The 15,745-nt window shown below is 35.2% G+C and overlaps 1 protein-coding gene across 2 annotated transcripts in view; it reads right to left on the bottom strand.

Annotated features, from left to right (window-relative positions):
* Nucleotides 1-15,745, bottom strand: part of CRY1 (cryptochrome circadian regulator 1) — a 140,398-nt gene that overhangs the window by 45,958 nt on the left and 78,695 nt on the right. The gene's annotated exons all lie outside the window — the stretch shown is intronic.

Consider the following 15,745-nt stretch of genomic DNA (forward strand, 5'->3'; position numbering starts at 1 on the left):
AACTTCCAGCCAAGAATTTTATATCCGGCAAGATTATCTTTCAAAAATGAGGGTCAGATTAGAATATTCACAGATAAAGAGAAACTTTGGAGAGTTTATAACAAAAAAAAAACCCAGCTTTGCAGGAAATACTAAAGGGAGTGTTATAGCCTGAAAAGAAAAGACAGGAGAGAAAGGCTTGGAAGAGAGTCTAGAAATGATGACGGTTTCAGTAACAGTAACTAGAAGTGTCAAAAATAAAATGACATAAAACGTAAAGATCAAAATGGATGAAGTAAGAAGTGCCTTTATAGTAATAACATTGAATGCTAATGGATTAAACTCCCTAATCAAAAGATACAGACTGGCAGAATGGATAAGAAAATATGAGCCATCTATGTGCTGTCTGCAAGAGACTCACCTTAGACCCCAGGATACCAATAAACTGAAAGTGAAAGGTAGAAAAAAGGTATTCCATGCATGTGGTAACCAAAAAACAGCTGGGGTAGCTGTACTTATATCAGATGACATAGATTTTAAGAGCAAAACTGTTGTTAGAGACAAGGAAAGATATTACATATTAATAAAAGGGATGATTCACTAGAAAGAAATAACAACCATGAATATATATGCACCTAACCAGAATGCCCCAAGACACATGAGGCAAACACTGGGAAAAGCAAAGGGAGAAATAGATGTCTCTACAAAAATAGTTGGAGACTTCAATACACCACTCTTACCACTGGATAGAACATCTGGGCAGAGGATCAATAAAGAAACAGAGAGCTTGAATAATATGACAAATGGACTAAACCTAATAGACATATAGAGAACACTGCATCCCAAAACAGCAGGATATACATTCTTTTCAAGTGCTTGTGGATCTTTCCCCAGAATAGATCATATGTTGGGTCACAAAGCAGATCTCAATAAACTCAACAAAATCAAAATTATACAAAGCACATTCTCTGATCATAATGGAATAAAGTTGGAAATCAACAAGAAGAAGTAAAAGGGAAAATTCACATATATGAAGATTAAACAGCAAACTCTTAAATAATCAGTGGGTCAAAGAAGAAATTTCAAGAGAAATCAATATATCTCAAGATGAATGAAAATATCAGAACCTATGGGATGCAGTGAAAGCAGTATTGAGAGGAAAATTTATGGCCACCAATGCTGATATTAAAAAAGAAAAACTAGCTAAAATCAATGCCCTAACTACGCAGCTGGAGAAAAGAGAAAAAGAACAGCAAACTAATTTCTAAGCAAGTAGAAGGAATGAAATAACAAAGATCAGAGTAGAAATAAACAAACTTGAGAACAAAAAACAATAGAACAAAACCAAGAATTGGTTCTTTTTTTTTTTTTTAAGATTTATTTATTTTCATTTATTTCTCTCCCTTTTCCCCCTCCCCCATTTTTCTGCTCTCTGTGTCCACTTGCTGTGTGTTCTTCTGTGTCCACTTGTATTCTTGTCAGCAGCACCAGGAATCTGTGTCACTTTTTCTTGTTTCATCTTGCTGCATCAGCTCTCCATGTGTGTGGTGCCACTCCTGGGCAGGCTGCACTTTTTTCCCACAAGGCGGCTCTCCTTACAGGGCACACTCCTTGTGCATGGGGCTCCCCTACATGGGGGACACCCCTGTGTGGTACGGGACTCCTTGAATGCATCAGCACTGCATGTGGGCCAGCTCACCACATGGGTCAGGAGGTCCTGGGTTTGAACCTTGGACCTCCCATGTGGTAGATGGATGTTCTATCAGTTGAGCCAAATCTGCTTCCCAAAAACTGGTACTTAGTAAAATCAATAAACCCTTAGCTAGACGAAGAAAAAAAGAGAGAAACTGCAAATAAATGAAATAAAAAATGAAAATGGGAACATTACTACTGACCCCACAGAAATAAGAGAGATCATATTAGGATACTATGAACAACTTTATGCCAAAAAACTAGACAATGTTGACAAAATGGGAAAATTTCTAGGAACGTACAAACAACCTACAGTGACCATAGAAGAAACAGAAGATCTCGACAAACCAATCACAAGCAAAGAGGTTGAAACAGTCATCAAACAGCTCCTCAAAATGAAAAAGCTCAGGACCAGATGGTTCCACAGTGAGTTCTACCAAGCATTCAAAGAAGATTTAATACCAATCTTACTCAAAGCTCTTCCAAAAAATTGAACAAGATGAAACACTACCAAACTTATTCTATGAAGCCAATATCATGTTAATACCAAAGCCAGATTAAGATATTATGGGGGAAAAAATTACAGATCCATTTCTCTAATGAATACATTTGCAAAAATCCTCGATAAAATACTTGCTAATCGAATCCAACATTACACTAATAAAATAATTATTTTTCATGATCAAATAAGTTTTATACCAGGCATGCAAGGCTGGCTCAACACAAGAAAATCATTCAGCATAATATACTACATTAATAAATCAAAGAAGAAAAATCACATGATATTACTGATTGATGCAGAAAGGCAAGTGACAAAACACAGCATCCTTTCTTGATAAAAATACTACAAAAGACAGGAATTGAAGGAATCTTTCTTAACATGATAAAGGCCATATATGAAAATCCACAACTAATAGTGTACTCAATGGTGAAAGACAGAAAGCTTTCCCTTTGAGATCAGGGACAATACAAAGATGCTCACTGTCACCACTGCTGTTCAGTATAGTCCTAGAGGTTCTAGCTAAAGCAATAAGGCAAGAAAAAGAAATAAAAGGTATCCAAATCAGAAAGGAAGAAGTAAAACTTGCACTATTTTCAGATAATATGATCCTATATCTAGAAAGTCCTAAAATATCTACAACAAAGCTGCTAGATCTCATAAACGATTTCAGTAGAGTGTCAGGATACAAGATCAATATGCAAAAATCAGTGGTGTTTCTAAATATTAGCAATGCACTGAGGAGGAAGTCTGGAAAAAAATTCCATTTACAATAGCAACTATAACAATCAAATATTTAGGATAAACTTAACCAAGTACATAAAGTGCTTGTATTCAGAAAAATATAATGCATTGCTAAAAGAAATTTTAAAAAAGACCTAAATAACTGGAAGAACATTCCATGCTCGTGGATTGGCAGATTAAGTATTAAGATGTCAATTCTATGCAAATTGATATACAGATTCAATGCAATTCCAATAAAAATTCCACGAGCATATTTTAAACAAAAGGAAAGCACAATTATCAAATCTATCTGGAAGGGTAAGAGGCGCCAAATAGCCAGAACCATCTTAAAAAAGAAAAGTGAAGTTGGAGGACTCTCATTTCCAGACTTTAAATAATATTACCCTAGCTACAGTGGTAAAAACAGCACAGTACTGGCATAGAGACAGACACATACACCAATGGAACCAAACTGATGGTTCAGAAACAGACCCTCACGTCTGGCCAAGTGATTTTTGACAAGCCTGTCAAACCCACCCAATGGGGACAGAACAGTCTATTCAACAAATGGTGTTTGGAGAACTGGACATCCATAGCCAAACGAAAAAAAGAAGACCCCTATCTCACACCTTATACAAAAATTAACTCAAAATGGATTCAAGACCTAAATATAAAAACAAGTATCATAAAGCTCCTAGAAGAAAATGTAGGGAAACATCTTCAAGACCTGGCCATAGGTGATGAATTCTTAAACTATATACTGAAAGCATGAGGAAGGAAAGAAAACATGGATAAATGGGACTTCCTCAAGCTTAAACACTTCTGTGATTCAAAGGATTTCATCAAGAAGGTGAACAAGCAACCCACTCAATGGGAGAAAATATTTGGAAATCACATATCCAATAAGGGTTTAATTTCCATTCTATATAAAGAGATCATACAACTCAACAATAATAGAGGAAGCAATCCAATTAAAAAATGGACAAAAGATTTAAAGAGACATTTCTCCAAAGAGGAAATACAAATGGCTAAAAAGCACACAAAAATATGTTCCCCATCAGTAGCTACTACAGAAATGCAAATCAAAACAACAATGCGATATCATCTAACACCACATAGAACGGCCATTATTAAAAAACAGACAATAAGTACCAGAGAGGATGTGGAGAAATAGGAATACTCCTTCACTGTTGGTGGGATTGTAAAATGGTGCAGCCTCTGTGGAAGATAGTTTGGCAGTTCCTCAGGAAGCTAAATATAGAACTGCCATATGATCCAGCAATTCTTCTACTAGGAATATATCCAGAAGGACTAAAAACTAACGTGAATAGACATCTGCACACCAATGGTCATAGCAGTATTATTCACAATTGCCGAAAGATGGAATCAACCCAAGTGTCCATGAACCAATGAATGGATAAACAAAATGTGGTATATACATATGATAGAATACTACACTGCAGTAAGAAGAAATGAAGTTGGGACACATATGATAACATGGATGAACTTGAAGACATTATACTCAGCAAAGTAAGCGAGACACAGAAGGACAAATATTGCATGATTTCATTAATATGAACTAAATACAAAGAATAAACACATGAAGTTAAAACCTAGAGTATAGGTTATTAGGAGTTAAGAGGTGGGTTGAGAAGAACTACTGCTGCTTAATCTATGTAAAAGTTTAATTAACTTGACTGTAAAAGTGTGGAAATGGATAGAATTGGTAGCAAATTATAGTGACTGGTTTATAATGGAACTGTGGCTGACAAGGGTAGTCTGGGGAAGTAAATGTCAATTGAAAGAAAGCTGGAGAATAATGTAGGGACTGAATAACACAGTGAACCCAGAAGTGGATGAGAATTGTGGTTGAGGGTACAGATGCAAGAGTGTCCTTCTGTGAGCTAGAGCAGCTGTACATCACTATTGCAGGGTGGTGGGAATGTAGAGAAGCATGGGGATAACTATAATTCGTGTGACCTATAGACTGTGGTTACAGCAATACTGTAATATTCTTGCATCAATGCCAAAGATGTACTGGAGGTGTACTGGTTGATAATTGAGGTGTATGGAAAAAGTGTGCCAAATGTACACTATGGACGATGGCTGGTGATAATAGTCTGATGATATTATCTCATAATCTGTAACAAATGTTCTACCACAGTGTAGTGTGTTGGTGACGGGGTATTGTATGGGAATTCTACACATGTGCATGATTGTTTTGTAAGTTCACAACCTCTGTAATAAAAATACATTTTAAAAAATAGGGTGGGTTGGCGGAAAAACACACCAAATGTAAGATAGGGACTATTAGTTAGTAATATTTTGACGATGATCTTGCATAGATTGTAACAAATGCTTCACAACCATGCAAAGTGTTGGTGGTGGGGTGATATATATGACCCCTGTATGATGTTACGTATGTTTATTTTGTAAGTTCACAATCTTTACTATAAACTTACTGTTTATGCAAGTTCATGTATGAAAGATATACTTCAATAAAAATATATTTTAAAAACCTAATAGGGATGCAAAAGAAAAATGAAGTGAACAAAAGGCAGTGAAGAAAACATCTTTGATAACTATTAAAACATAATTTATGAAATTCTCTTTACATACAGTAAAGTAAACCCATAATGTAGGGGGAAAAAAGTGTGCTGCAAGGAAAAGAACTCTGCTTCACAGTGTCAAGGGCCGGCCCCATTCCTTATCAGCTGTGTCATTTTGGACAAGTTATTTAACATTTTACAGGTAAGCTAAATGGGGATATTATGTCATAGAATTGTTATAAGGATCGACAGCAAGGTACAAAGAGGATAGCAAACATAGGAAAAGATACTGACTTTCAAAAAAAAATTATACTTTACCAGGTAATATTATAGACTTCTGAAAGAAAAAAATTACAGTGCCCACTTTCAAGTTTATAGTTTAAGGAAAAAGTACTACTAATAAATAGATGCTAAATTATGTAACATTAACTTGAGTTGAGAATATCAGATTAATCAAAAAAAAGTTTCATGGAGCAGGCAGAGCTATGTACTTTTTTGATGAAATAAGTACTAACAAGTCTTACTCATGACAGATACCTGGGAAAATTCTGGGTCATCACCAGAAGATAGCTTACTTTTGTAGTGACAAAATGGAGCATTCTCTAAGAACAAATCTGAAAGTGATGCCATCCCTGAAAGGTATATCCACATTGTCTCATCTTTAACATTTAATCTAGATTTTATTTTAATACAGCTGGACATATGTTTCCTCTTTACTTCTTTTAACGTTCTTGATTTTAAGGTTAAATATTTGTCTAATATTGTCTAACTAACAGAGCATATGATATGTGCTCTGTCCTATTTGTAAGGAGAAGTGATAAGGGGCAGGGAAAAGCTTATTTCAGACCTGCACTTTCTGATATGGTAGCCCACTAGCCACATGTAGGCATTTAAGTTTAATTTCAAAATAATTACAATTATAAATCCAGTTCCTCAGTCACACTTGTCAGATTTCAAATCCTTAACAGTCATATGTGGCAAGAGGCTACTGTATTAGACAACACAAATACAGAATATTTCCATTGATGCACAAAATGCTATTAAATAGTGCTGTTCTAGAAAGTTGTTCAAGCTAGATCATTCTGCTCTTTGTCCATTCTGATCCCAATTTTTATTTTACCAAAGTGGTCTTGTTAATTTTTTACAACTGCAATTATGAGTGACATTAGTATACCCTCTCAGAATTGACAGTCTTTCATCTTAAAGAGTCACCAAATCTATTGCTTGGGGAATCACAGGGTTAAAAAGATATAAAAGATATAAAAGATAGTCTACCATTTCACCTTTGGAAGTTTCACCGTTGCCCTTAAACAAACAGGGAAAGAAAGCCCTTCTATATCCTCACATTTATATTTTATTACATCACTTTTCTGTCTTGGTTGGGAGTCATTTCCCTAACACTCCATCCCATCTCAACCTACTACTACCAATGTGAAAATACTTTGTTGAGAAGATGTTTGTTGTTGTTCTTACAATAAAAAGCATCTGAGTTTCATAAAACTATCTACAACACTGAATAACTTCTGATGTCTGGTGACAAATGTTTACGGGAAGCATGTAGTTTTATGTATTTGCTTGGCAAGAAGACACTATAGTAGTTAAACAATTAAGGGTTGAATGAACTAGGAATTTTGAGTTTTCTTAAACAGTACAAAAACTAAAATGTCATTGAGGAATAATCCAAGGTAGAGGTAAATCCCCAAATTTCTTTTGTACTACTAGTTTCAGCATCTTCTCTAGAAGAAGTGGTACAAAGTAGCAAGAATTTTCCCTATTCAAATTTTTTTTTAAAGATTTATTTCTCCCCCCTCCCTCCACTGTCTGCTGTGTTCATTCACCGTGTGTTCTTCTGCATCTGCTTGTATTCTCATCAGGCAGCTCCAGGAACTGATCCTGGGAGCTTCCAAAGTGGGAGAGTGGCAGTAATTGTCTTGCGCCATCTCAGTTCCCTGCCTGCTCTGCCTCTTACTGTCTCTCTTCTGTGTCTATTTTTGTCGCGTCATCTTGCTGCATCAGCTCTCTGCGTGGGCCAGCACTCCTGTGTGGGGCAGCTCTCCTGTGTGGGGCAGCTCTCCTGTATGGGGCAGCACTCCTGTGCGGGGCAGCACTCCACACAGGCCAGGACTCTGCGTGGGCCAGTTTGCTTCACCAGAAGGCTCTGGGTATCAAACCCTGGACCTTCTGTATGTTAGACAGGAGGCCAATTGCTTGAGCCACATTGCTTCCCCCTATTCAAATATTTTTGGGGAAATATTTCTATGTGGTATGAATAGGTCAATGATGGACAATAAGACAGGAAAGAAGAAAAACAAAAGCATCTGAGTAACTCATAAATTGCATAATTAAGTCTGGATTAATGAATAGCTGGTCCTTTTTTTTCTTTTCCTATTCACAGGTTTAATAAGCATTCTAAATGCTTATCAATAAACATCCTATGAACCAAATGAAAGTTGTAATTTTACAGAGTGATATGGATTGAAATAATGTATTATAATGGAAAAGTTTTGCAACCTAAAAATTAATTTTGTTTTGGTATTTCATGAAACAAAGGAATAGAAGTTGAATTTAAGTATGTTTTTCTTCCATAGATGTTATTGATGGTGTTTTTTCCATAGATGTTATCCTATCTCTGTGATTTCACCTAAAAATTACATAGGGATAGTGGACTCAAATAAAAATACTTAAAAAATATATTGTACTTCAGAAAAATTTATAGGTGCTTTGTACCCAAATACTTGAAGTAGAAAAGATCTGTGAAGAAAAGGAAGAAAAAGAGGGAGGGGAACACATTGTGATGCTGTTCTTTGTTTTAAGACTTTTTGAACTATGACTTTTAAAACTATATGTATATACACTTTGATAAAAGAAAAATTTAACTGATAAAAGAAAAAATTAATTGAAATGTTTCTATTTATGTTTAAATGTATATAAACAAATATATGGTGAAGACACTTACCAGATTATTGGTAAGGATACTTACTATTTTTTTAATGACATAATCAAGGTCTCCTTATTAATGAAAAAAATGAAGAGGAAAAAAAACCTTAATCATATTTATTCTCACAAAACCAAACCCCATATTCTTTTTTTGCCTTTAGCATTGATATAATAACAACTTTGCTTTTGCTACAAAAATAGTACAGTGTTGTTACCTGTAGTCCATAAATTACACTATTTTCACTTACTAAACTATTGATAATGGATACCCTTGGGGAGTGGAAGTTTGAAGGAGGGTGGTGAGGAAGAAAGACTTTAAATTCATAGGGAGATTTCAAATTGATAATTAGCACATATTTCTTCCAAGGACAACAAAAATGAAATATGCTGTACATACTGTAAACCGGGTTTAATACATGGTGAACCTTTTTACAAGGCAATAAACATATTTCTAAGGCATAGTTTTGTAGTGTTCCATTGCACAGATATCCCGTAATTTTACAAATTTAGAACAAATTACTAACCTTCAAATAAAAATCTGAAATGTTCAAATTTCCTAATCAGTAAAACTGGGATACAGCAATACTGTGAGAATTATATGAACTAATATATGAGAAGCTTTTAGAACAGTGCCTAGCCCACACTAATAATATTTTAATTTCCCTCCTTCCTACCCACTTCTATTGCTGCTACAATAATTTTAGTCTCTATTACCTCTTTCTTGTATTATTTACTGTAATGCCTTAAAGTAGATCTCCCTACTAAAAATCTCTTTCCATTCTAATCCATTTTATATATAATTCCAAAATCTTCCTGCGGCATACCCACCTGGAGAAAGATCTTCAAAGACTCCTTCCCTAAAGAATTATTTTGCTTGGCTACCAACCTAGGGTACCACCAGATTCATTTCCTACCACTACTCTTCCCCACACTTTCAATTCCCTGGAATTTGCTCCATGCTGTTCCCTTTGCTTAGAATGCTTTTCCCAATTCCCATCCCTTCAAGCTCATAGCTTACTGTCCTTCAGTATTCCAGGTGAAAGTAATTTCTCCATCTTCTGAACTATCTCATCCTAGAGACACTTCCAGATTGTGCCTCATATGTCTTATACTTCCCTCCTGATATATCTTACCTAGTGGTCTCCTGATAGATTTCAAAATGTTTAAATATCTGTGTCTGGTTCCTACCAAGACACTTTCTTAACCTGTGTTTTAGCTTCTACATTTGGAAAACATAATCTTTATGGGCTTTGTATAATTTGTGAAAAATATTAGAAATAGGATTAAAATCACCTAGTATAGTTGTCTTGTCATTATGAAAGGATTAGTAACAGCATGAAATCACCTAGTAAACTCTCTAGCACTTGATAGACATTCATTAAACAGAAATCATCATTCTCCCTTAACAATAATTTATATATATATATATATTTTTTTATACTAATATGTACTTCTAAAGAAAATGAATTAGCTGGATGCCTATACCTTTACAAAGAATCACCCTGAACTTATAACTTCACTTGAATGTGACTTTGAACTAAGGTTCAAGAAAATCTTTCTCAGTGATAAAGCGAATATGAACATGTATATAACCAGACACAATATCATTAAAAATTGAATCAAATAATCTCTAAATATGCAATTCCTTCTTGAATTATCTTCTCAACATTCACAAAAATCAGAGGAAAACACCATAAAACAAAACTCTAATATCCCAACTTCAAAGTATCAACTCATTGACAGATGTTGACTGCTTTTAAGCATTGGAAAAATTTTATTTGAAAATGTGTTATAAAAAGTCTAATCCTTCAACACTTTATCCGTGATTAAGAGAAGAATTCGATCTGTCAGAGTTCAGTGTCAGAGTGGGAAAACACACAATTTTGACTTATATATTTTACAAATACTTGTGCCTTAGAACAGGCATTCAGTATGCATGAATGATTTAATATATTTCACCGAAAATACTTACGGTATTTACCTTAAGTATTGTACTTTACCAGCAACAAAATTTTAGACCTTATTTTTTTAATTAATTATTTTTAATGTTACATTAAAAAAATATGAGGTCCCCATATACCCCCCACCCCTCTCACCCCACTCCTCTCATAACCACAACCTCCTCCATCATCATGGGACATTCACTGCACTTGGTGAATACATCTCTGAGCACTGCTGCTCCACATGGTCAATGCAGACCTTCTTTAATTCGGAATAAACACTGTTTTCTTGAAACTACACACATTTGAATAATAATGCTTTAACTACACACAAGAGATTTTTTAAAACAGGCTAATGGTAGTAAAACTCACTACATCCCACCATGTAGTTATGTTGCCTACATAGAAGCACTGTTTTCATGCAATTCAGTTACAAAACCGATTGCACCACTTTAAATTTAAGAGGTGTTTGGTGAGACAATTTCTTCACTTTAAACATCTCAGGATTTTTCCCCTCCAGAGATCACTACCTTGTTGCAATTAGAAAAAAATTACGTACAGTGAACTTCCTTATATTGCTTCCAAAAGATGACTTCAACATGAATCAACAGAAATAGTTTCTTAAAGTAGGTCATTGCTATAGCAACCAACAGGCAGTCTGGTATGTTCTCGTCACAATGACCTACTTTTCAGCCTGCGCTAGAACAGCTTTATATAACTAGAATTTCTAGTTCCATCGATGAAATTGTCTAAAAAACACAATAGTAGATACAAACATAACCCTATTATTGCTGAAAGTAAGGCATTAAAAATTAACATGTATCACATCAGAATAAAGCTATCTGGTTCTGTACTTTATAAAATATATCTTATCATACGTTCAGCAATGAAAAGCAAATGCTGAATATCTAAACCAAAACAGTTCACTGCTGACCCTAGAGAACAGATTTGAAAAAGATAAATTAAAATAATTAAAACCACATTAATCAAAAATTGCAAAAAAAAAAACCCAAAACCAACAAACCAAACCCAAAAAACCACATGAAGACTATCTCCTCTCCTAGCCTTTGCATGAAACAATAAGGTTTAAAAAACAAAGTTCTGAATATAATATCAAAAAGGAAAAAAATGGAGGTTCTGAGTCATTAACCATAGTCAACAGTGTTTTATTAGTGATTTTAAGACTATAGTTTTTCTCTCTATAAACTGAATAAAGTGTATATATATATATGCATCTTTTTCTGGTTTGTAACAAAGTTTTTACTGTTTTCATTGTTCAAATTGTCAGAAGATTTATGATACACTTTTCCCTAAAGAGAAAAGTTATGATTTAATAAATATGAAATATATATTTAAAGGCAAAGTTTGCATTTTGCCAGGCTCTAATGCCATAGTTGTCCTATACCCTGATACAATATCATTTTTTATAATAAATATTTCGTAATGTCCTCTTTTAAATCCTGACATGAAATTCATACATAATACAACCTATCCATATACACAATTTTAAAAACATTAATATAAAGCTGTAACTGTAATACACAGGAGAAATTAAAGGAAAATAACTTATTTTAAAAAGAAGTAACACATACTTCTACAAATAAATACCTGGGCATGAAACCAAAAGACAAGAAATTAGTTGGGTATATACACCCACAACACAGAATAACTGTAAACTCAACTGTTTTATCACATATATTAATAAAATGGATTTAGGTTTTCGCTTCAGATAATTATGAATAGGTTTTTCATCTGAAAGTTATGTGGGACTCAGGATAATTATTTTTTTTGATAGACTATCTTGAGCATTGTAAAAAAGTCTTCCATTCTTGACCCTCCTCACTAATTCTACTAGCACCCTCCAAATGACTGGGACAACAAAAAGTACTCCCAGAAATTTCTAAAATGCATTCTAGGAAGTGATATTGTTTTATTACTTACATGATTTCATTCATTGATCTCTGAGGGATACAAAGATAAATAAGAGTAGATTCTAATACTCAAGGAGCTTAAAATTTAGAAAAGGAACTTGAACATGTACATTATGTATGTGACTATAATAGAATCTGTTATTGAAGAATGCAGTCTATTATAAGGGAAATAAGGATACCATTCATGAACTGAAAAAATCAGGAGGGAGAAATCATTTCTGGATTTTTCTTTTCTTTTTCCATTTTGAGATGGGGAGATAATGAGGCAAAATTTCAAGGATGTGATGATGGGAGAGAAGGGACTTGACTTATTTTAAGTTTAACAGCTGGATATGGGAAAGGACAGTTAACTGGTCACTGGACTGTAACCCCTTTTATTTATTTATTTATTTATTTATTCATTTTTTAAGATTTATTTATTTATTTAATTTCCCCCGCTCCCCTGGTTGTCTGTTCTTGGTGTCTATTTGCTGCGTCTTGTTTCTTTGTCCGCTTCTGTTGTCGTCAGCCGCATGGGAAGTGTGGGCGGCGCCATTCCTGGGCAGGCTGCACTTTCTTTCACGCTGGGCGGCTCTCCTCACCGGCGCACTCCTTGCGCGTGGGGCTCCCCCACGCGGGGGACACCCTTGCGTGGCACGGCACTCCTTGTGCGCATCAGCACTTAGCATGGGCCAGCTCCACACGGGTCAAGGAGGCCCGGGGTTTGAACCGCGGGCCTCCCATGTGGTAGACGGACGCCCTAACCACTGGGCCAAAGTCCATTTCCCTGTAACCCCTTTTAAAACAGACTAGGCCTTGTTCACTACTTCCTGGTGCCTAGATAATGCCCGCCATATAGCAGGAGTTCAATAAATATTTATCTGATGACTAACCAAATAAGTAAGTTAATGAAAGCAGGAGAAAGAGACTTTAAAGAATTCAATAATCAATTGAGAAGCAAGAAGGGTGAAAGGGAAAGAACACTGAATATCGATGTGGTGGATACTTTATGCATACTCTCTCTTTTTATATCCTCAACTATCACAAGGGCATTCTCATTTTTAAAATGATGAATCTTAAAGTTATCCAGGTTATGTTCAATATCCAAAGTACTCATCCAGGCAATGAAGTAAGAATATTAACCTGAATATATATGACTCCAAAACCATGTTTTTTGCACTATATATTAGTAATAATCTAAAATGTTTCTGGAAAGTTAATCTGACAGCTTTAAAGATATAAAGATGACTAGAATATAGATTTTGCCCTCAAGATGGGGGACAGGCATATATATGTTATTGAAGATAGGTTAGGTTATAACGTGGTAACAAACACCTCAAATCTTCATGCATTAAAATAGTGTTTATTTCTCATCCATGCTATATATGTGGCTTAGATCAGCTAAGAAATTTCTGCTCACAGTTAAGTGGTTAAAGCAGGTCCCATAGCCAACCCTGACTTCAAGAAAGCAAGAAGCATAAACTTTCTGCAGGAAGGGACACTGAATAATGGTGAACATCTACCAAGTATAACAATACCTACCTACCACAATATCTAAACCGATTTTAAAATGTATGTATTATGTGGTGAATTTTATAATGAAGGGTGTTTTATGGCAGCACAGAAGAAACCTAATTCTATGGAGGGTGGAATGAGGGGCACTGGTGGGGTGTAGCAAGGGAAGAGGCAAGGAAGAAGACATTTGAGAAGAGATTGGAATCAATAGTTGTGCTTATCAAGAGGACAAAAATAAGAAAGGACAACCAAAGCCAAGAAAACAATATGTTCAATTAAGGAAACACGGAGGAGGAGGAGTAGGAGGAGGAGGAGTGTGTGTGTTGGGGAAGAAGTTGGGAGAATTATGAGACTAAAATTTATCATACTTCCTATAATAAGATGTATCCCCCCCATCTCAGTATATTTTAACATTTCAAAATATATTTGTAGCAGCTGATATTATCAATGAATTCCAAAAAGAAATACTGGATTATATTTGTAACCTGATCTGTACCTGGGCATGACTGAGTTATGATTAGGGCATAAAAGGCACGGCAAAGAACAGAGTTGAGGGTTTTTGATGTTGGAGTTTTGATGTTGGAGTTTGATGCTGAAGACTTAAGCTGGAGCCACAGGAAGTAAGCTCACAGAGGAAAGAAACGCCTGCCCCAGGAAGAGAGGAACCTTGAACACAGAGAAAAGCAAGCTCCAGGAACATAGGAACCCAGGAAGCCTGAAGCCTCACAGATGTCGGCAGCCATCTTGCTCCAAATAGACTTTGGCGAGGGAAGTAACTTATGCTTTATGGCCTGGTATCTGTAAGCGCCTACCCTAAATAAACACCCTTTATAAAAACCAACCAATTTCTGGTATTCTGCATCAGCACCCCTTTGGCTGACTAATACAATATTCAAAATCAATATCAAAATAAACCTGCTAGCAATTTCTGTTGCTGACAATACGTTGGATTAAGATACCCTAACAATAAACAACAACAAAAGAAAACTTTAAATGTTTCACTGATGTGCCCCCAAAAGTAAAGAATTATGAAAAGTAAGCAGGGTACTAAAGTCAGCTTTAACCCTGAGGATTTCTACAGACCCCTGAAACCTTAAACCTAATCCATGTTGAAGAAGACAGGAAATAAAAAAGTGAGAAAGCTATTCATAAGCCCCTGAAATAAAGACTGAACTTCAAAAAGCTTCACTCACAGTGTAAATGTAAGACATAAATCCTAAGTCACAGAATGGGACAAAAAGGAAACCTGCCTGGCTTTATCCAGTCTGGATTGAAAGAAAATTAAATCTCCCCTGAATGGAAAGGGAAAAATAGTAACTTTATGTTGGAGAAACTTGGCAAACACTGCTTTAATCACATGATTATAGTAAATATCACAGTGAGAAGTCAATCACGTACCCCCTGGTATCATGTGATGAGAACAGCATTTACCTCTGTGGTATTTCCCCCCTAAACCCATCATCCCAGTTTAATAATGAGGGGGGAAAAATCAGACAAAGCCAAATTGAAGGCCATTCTAAAAAATACTTGATCAGTATTCAAAACTGTCAAGATCATGAAAAACAGGGAAAACCTAAAAAATTGTCATAGATCAGAGGAAACTAACAAGACATAAAACTAAAAGTAATGTGGTATTCTGGAGAGAATCCTGGAACAGAAAGGAATATTACTGGAAATTTGAATAATGCCTGGTGTTTAGTTAGCAGTATGCTTTTTTAGTTTAGACCAAAGTATCACCGTAATGTAAGATGTTAATATTAGGGGAAAATGAATAAGAAGTAAACAGGGACTCTTCTGCATTATCTTTGTAAATTTTCTGTAAATCTAAAATTATTCCAATTTATTAAAAACCATCACTAGATCTTAAGCCAAAATGGGAAAGTTTGAAACACTGTCGTATCAACACTGTTGTTAATGGATGTGTAGATTCCAACAAGTTTACCATTAAAGGCTCCCTGGTCTACAAATGTGGTGAAATAGACAAAAGAACTATTCAAAAAC

The sequence above is a fragment of the Dasypus novemcinctus genome, chromosome 12 (assembly GCF_030445035.2).
Source record: "Dasypus novemcinctus isolate mDasNov1 chromosome 12, mDasNov1.1.hap2, whole genome shotgun sequence".
Classification (NCBI taxonomy): domain Eukaryota; kingdom Metazoa; phylum Chordata; class Mammalia; order Cingulata; family Dasypodidae; genus Dasypus; species Dasypus novemcinctus.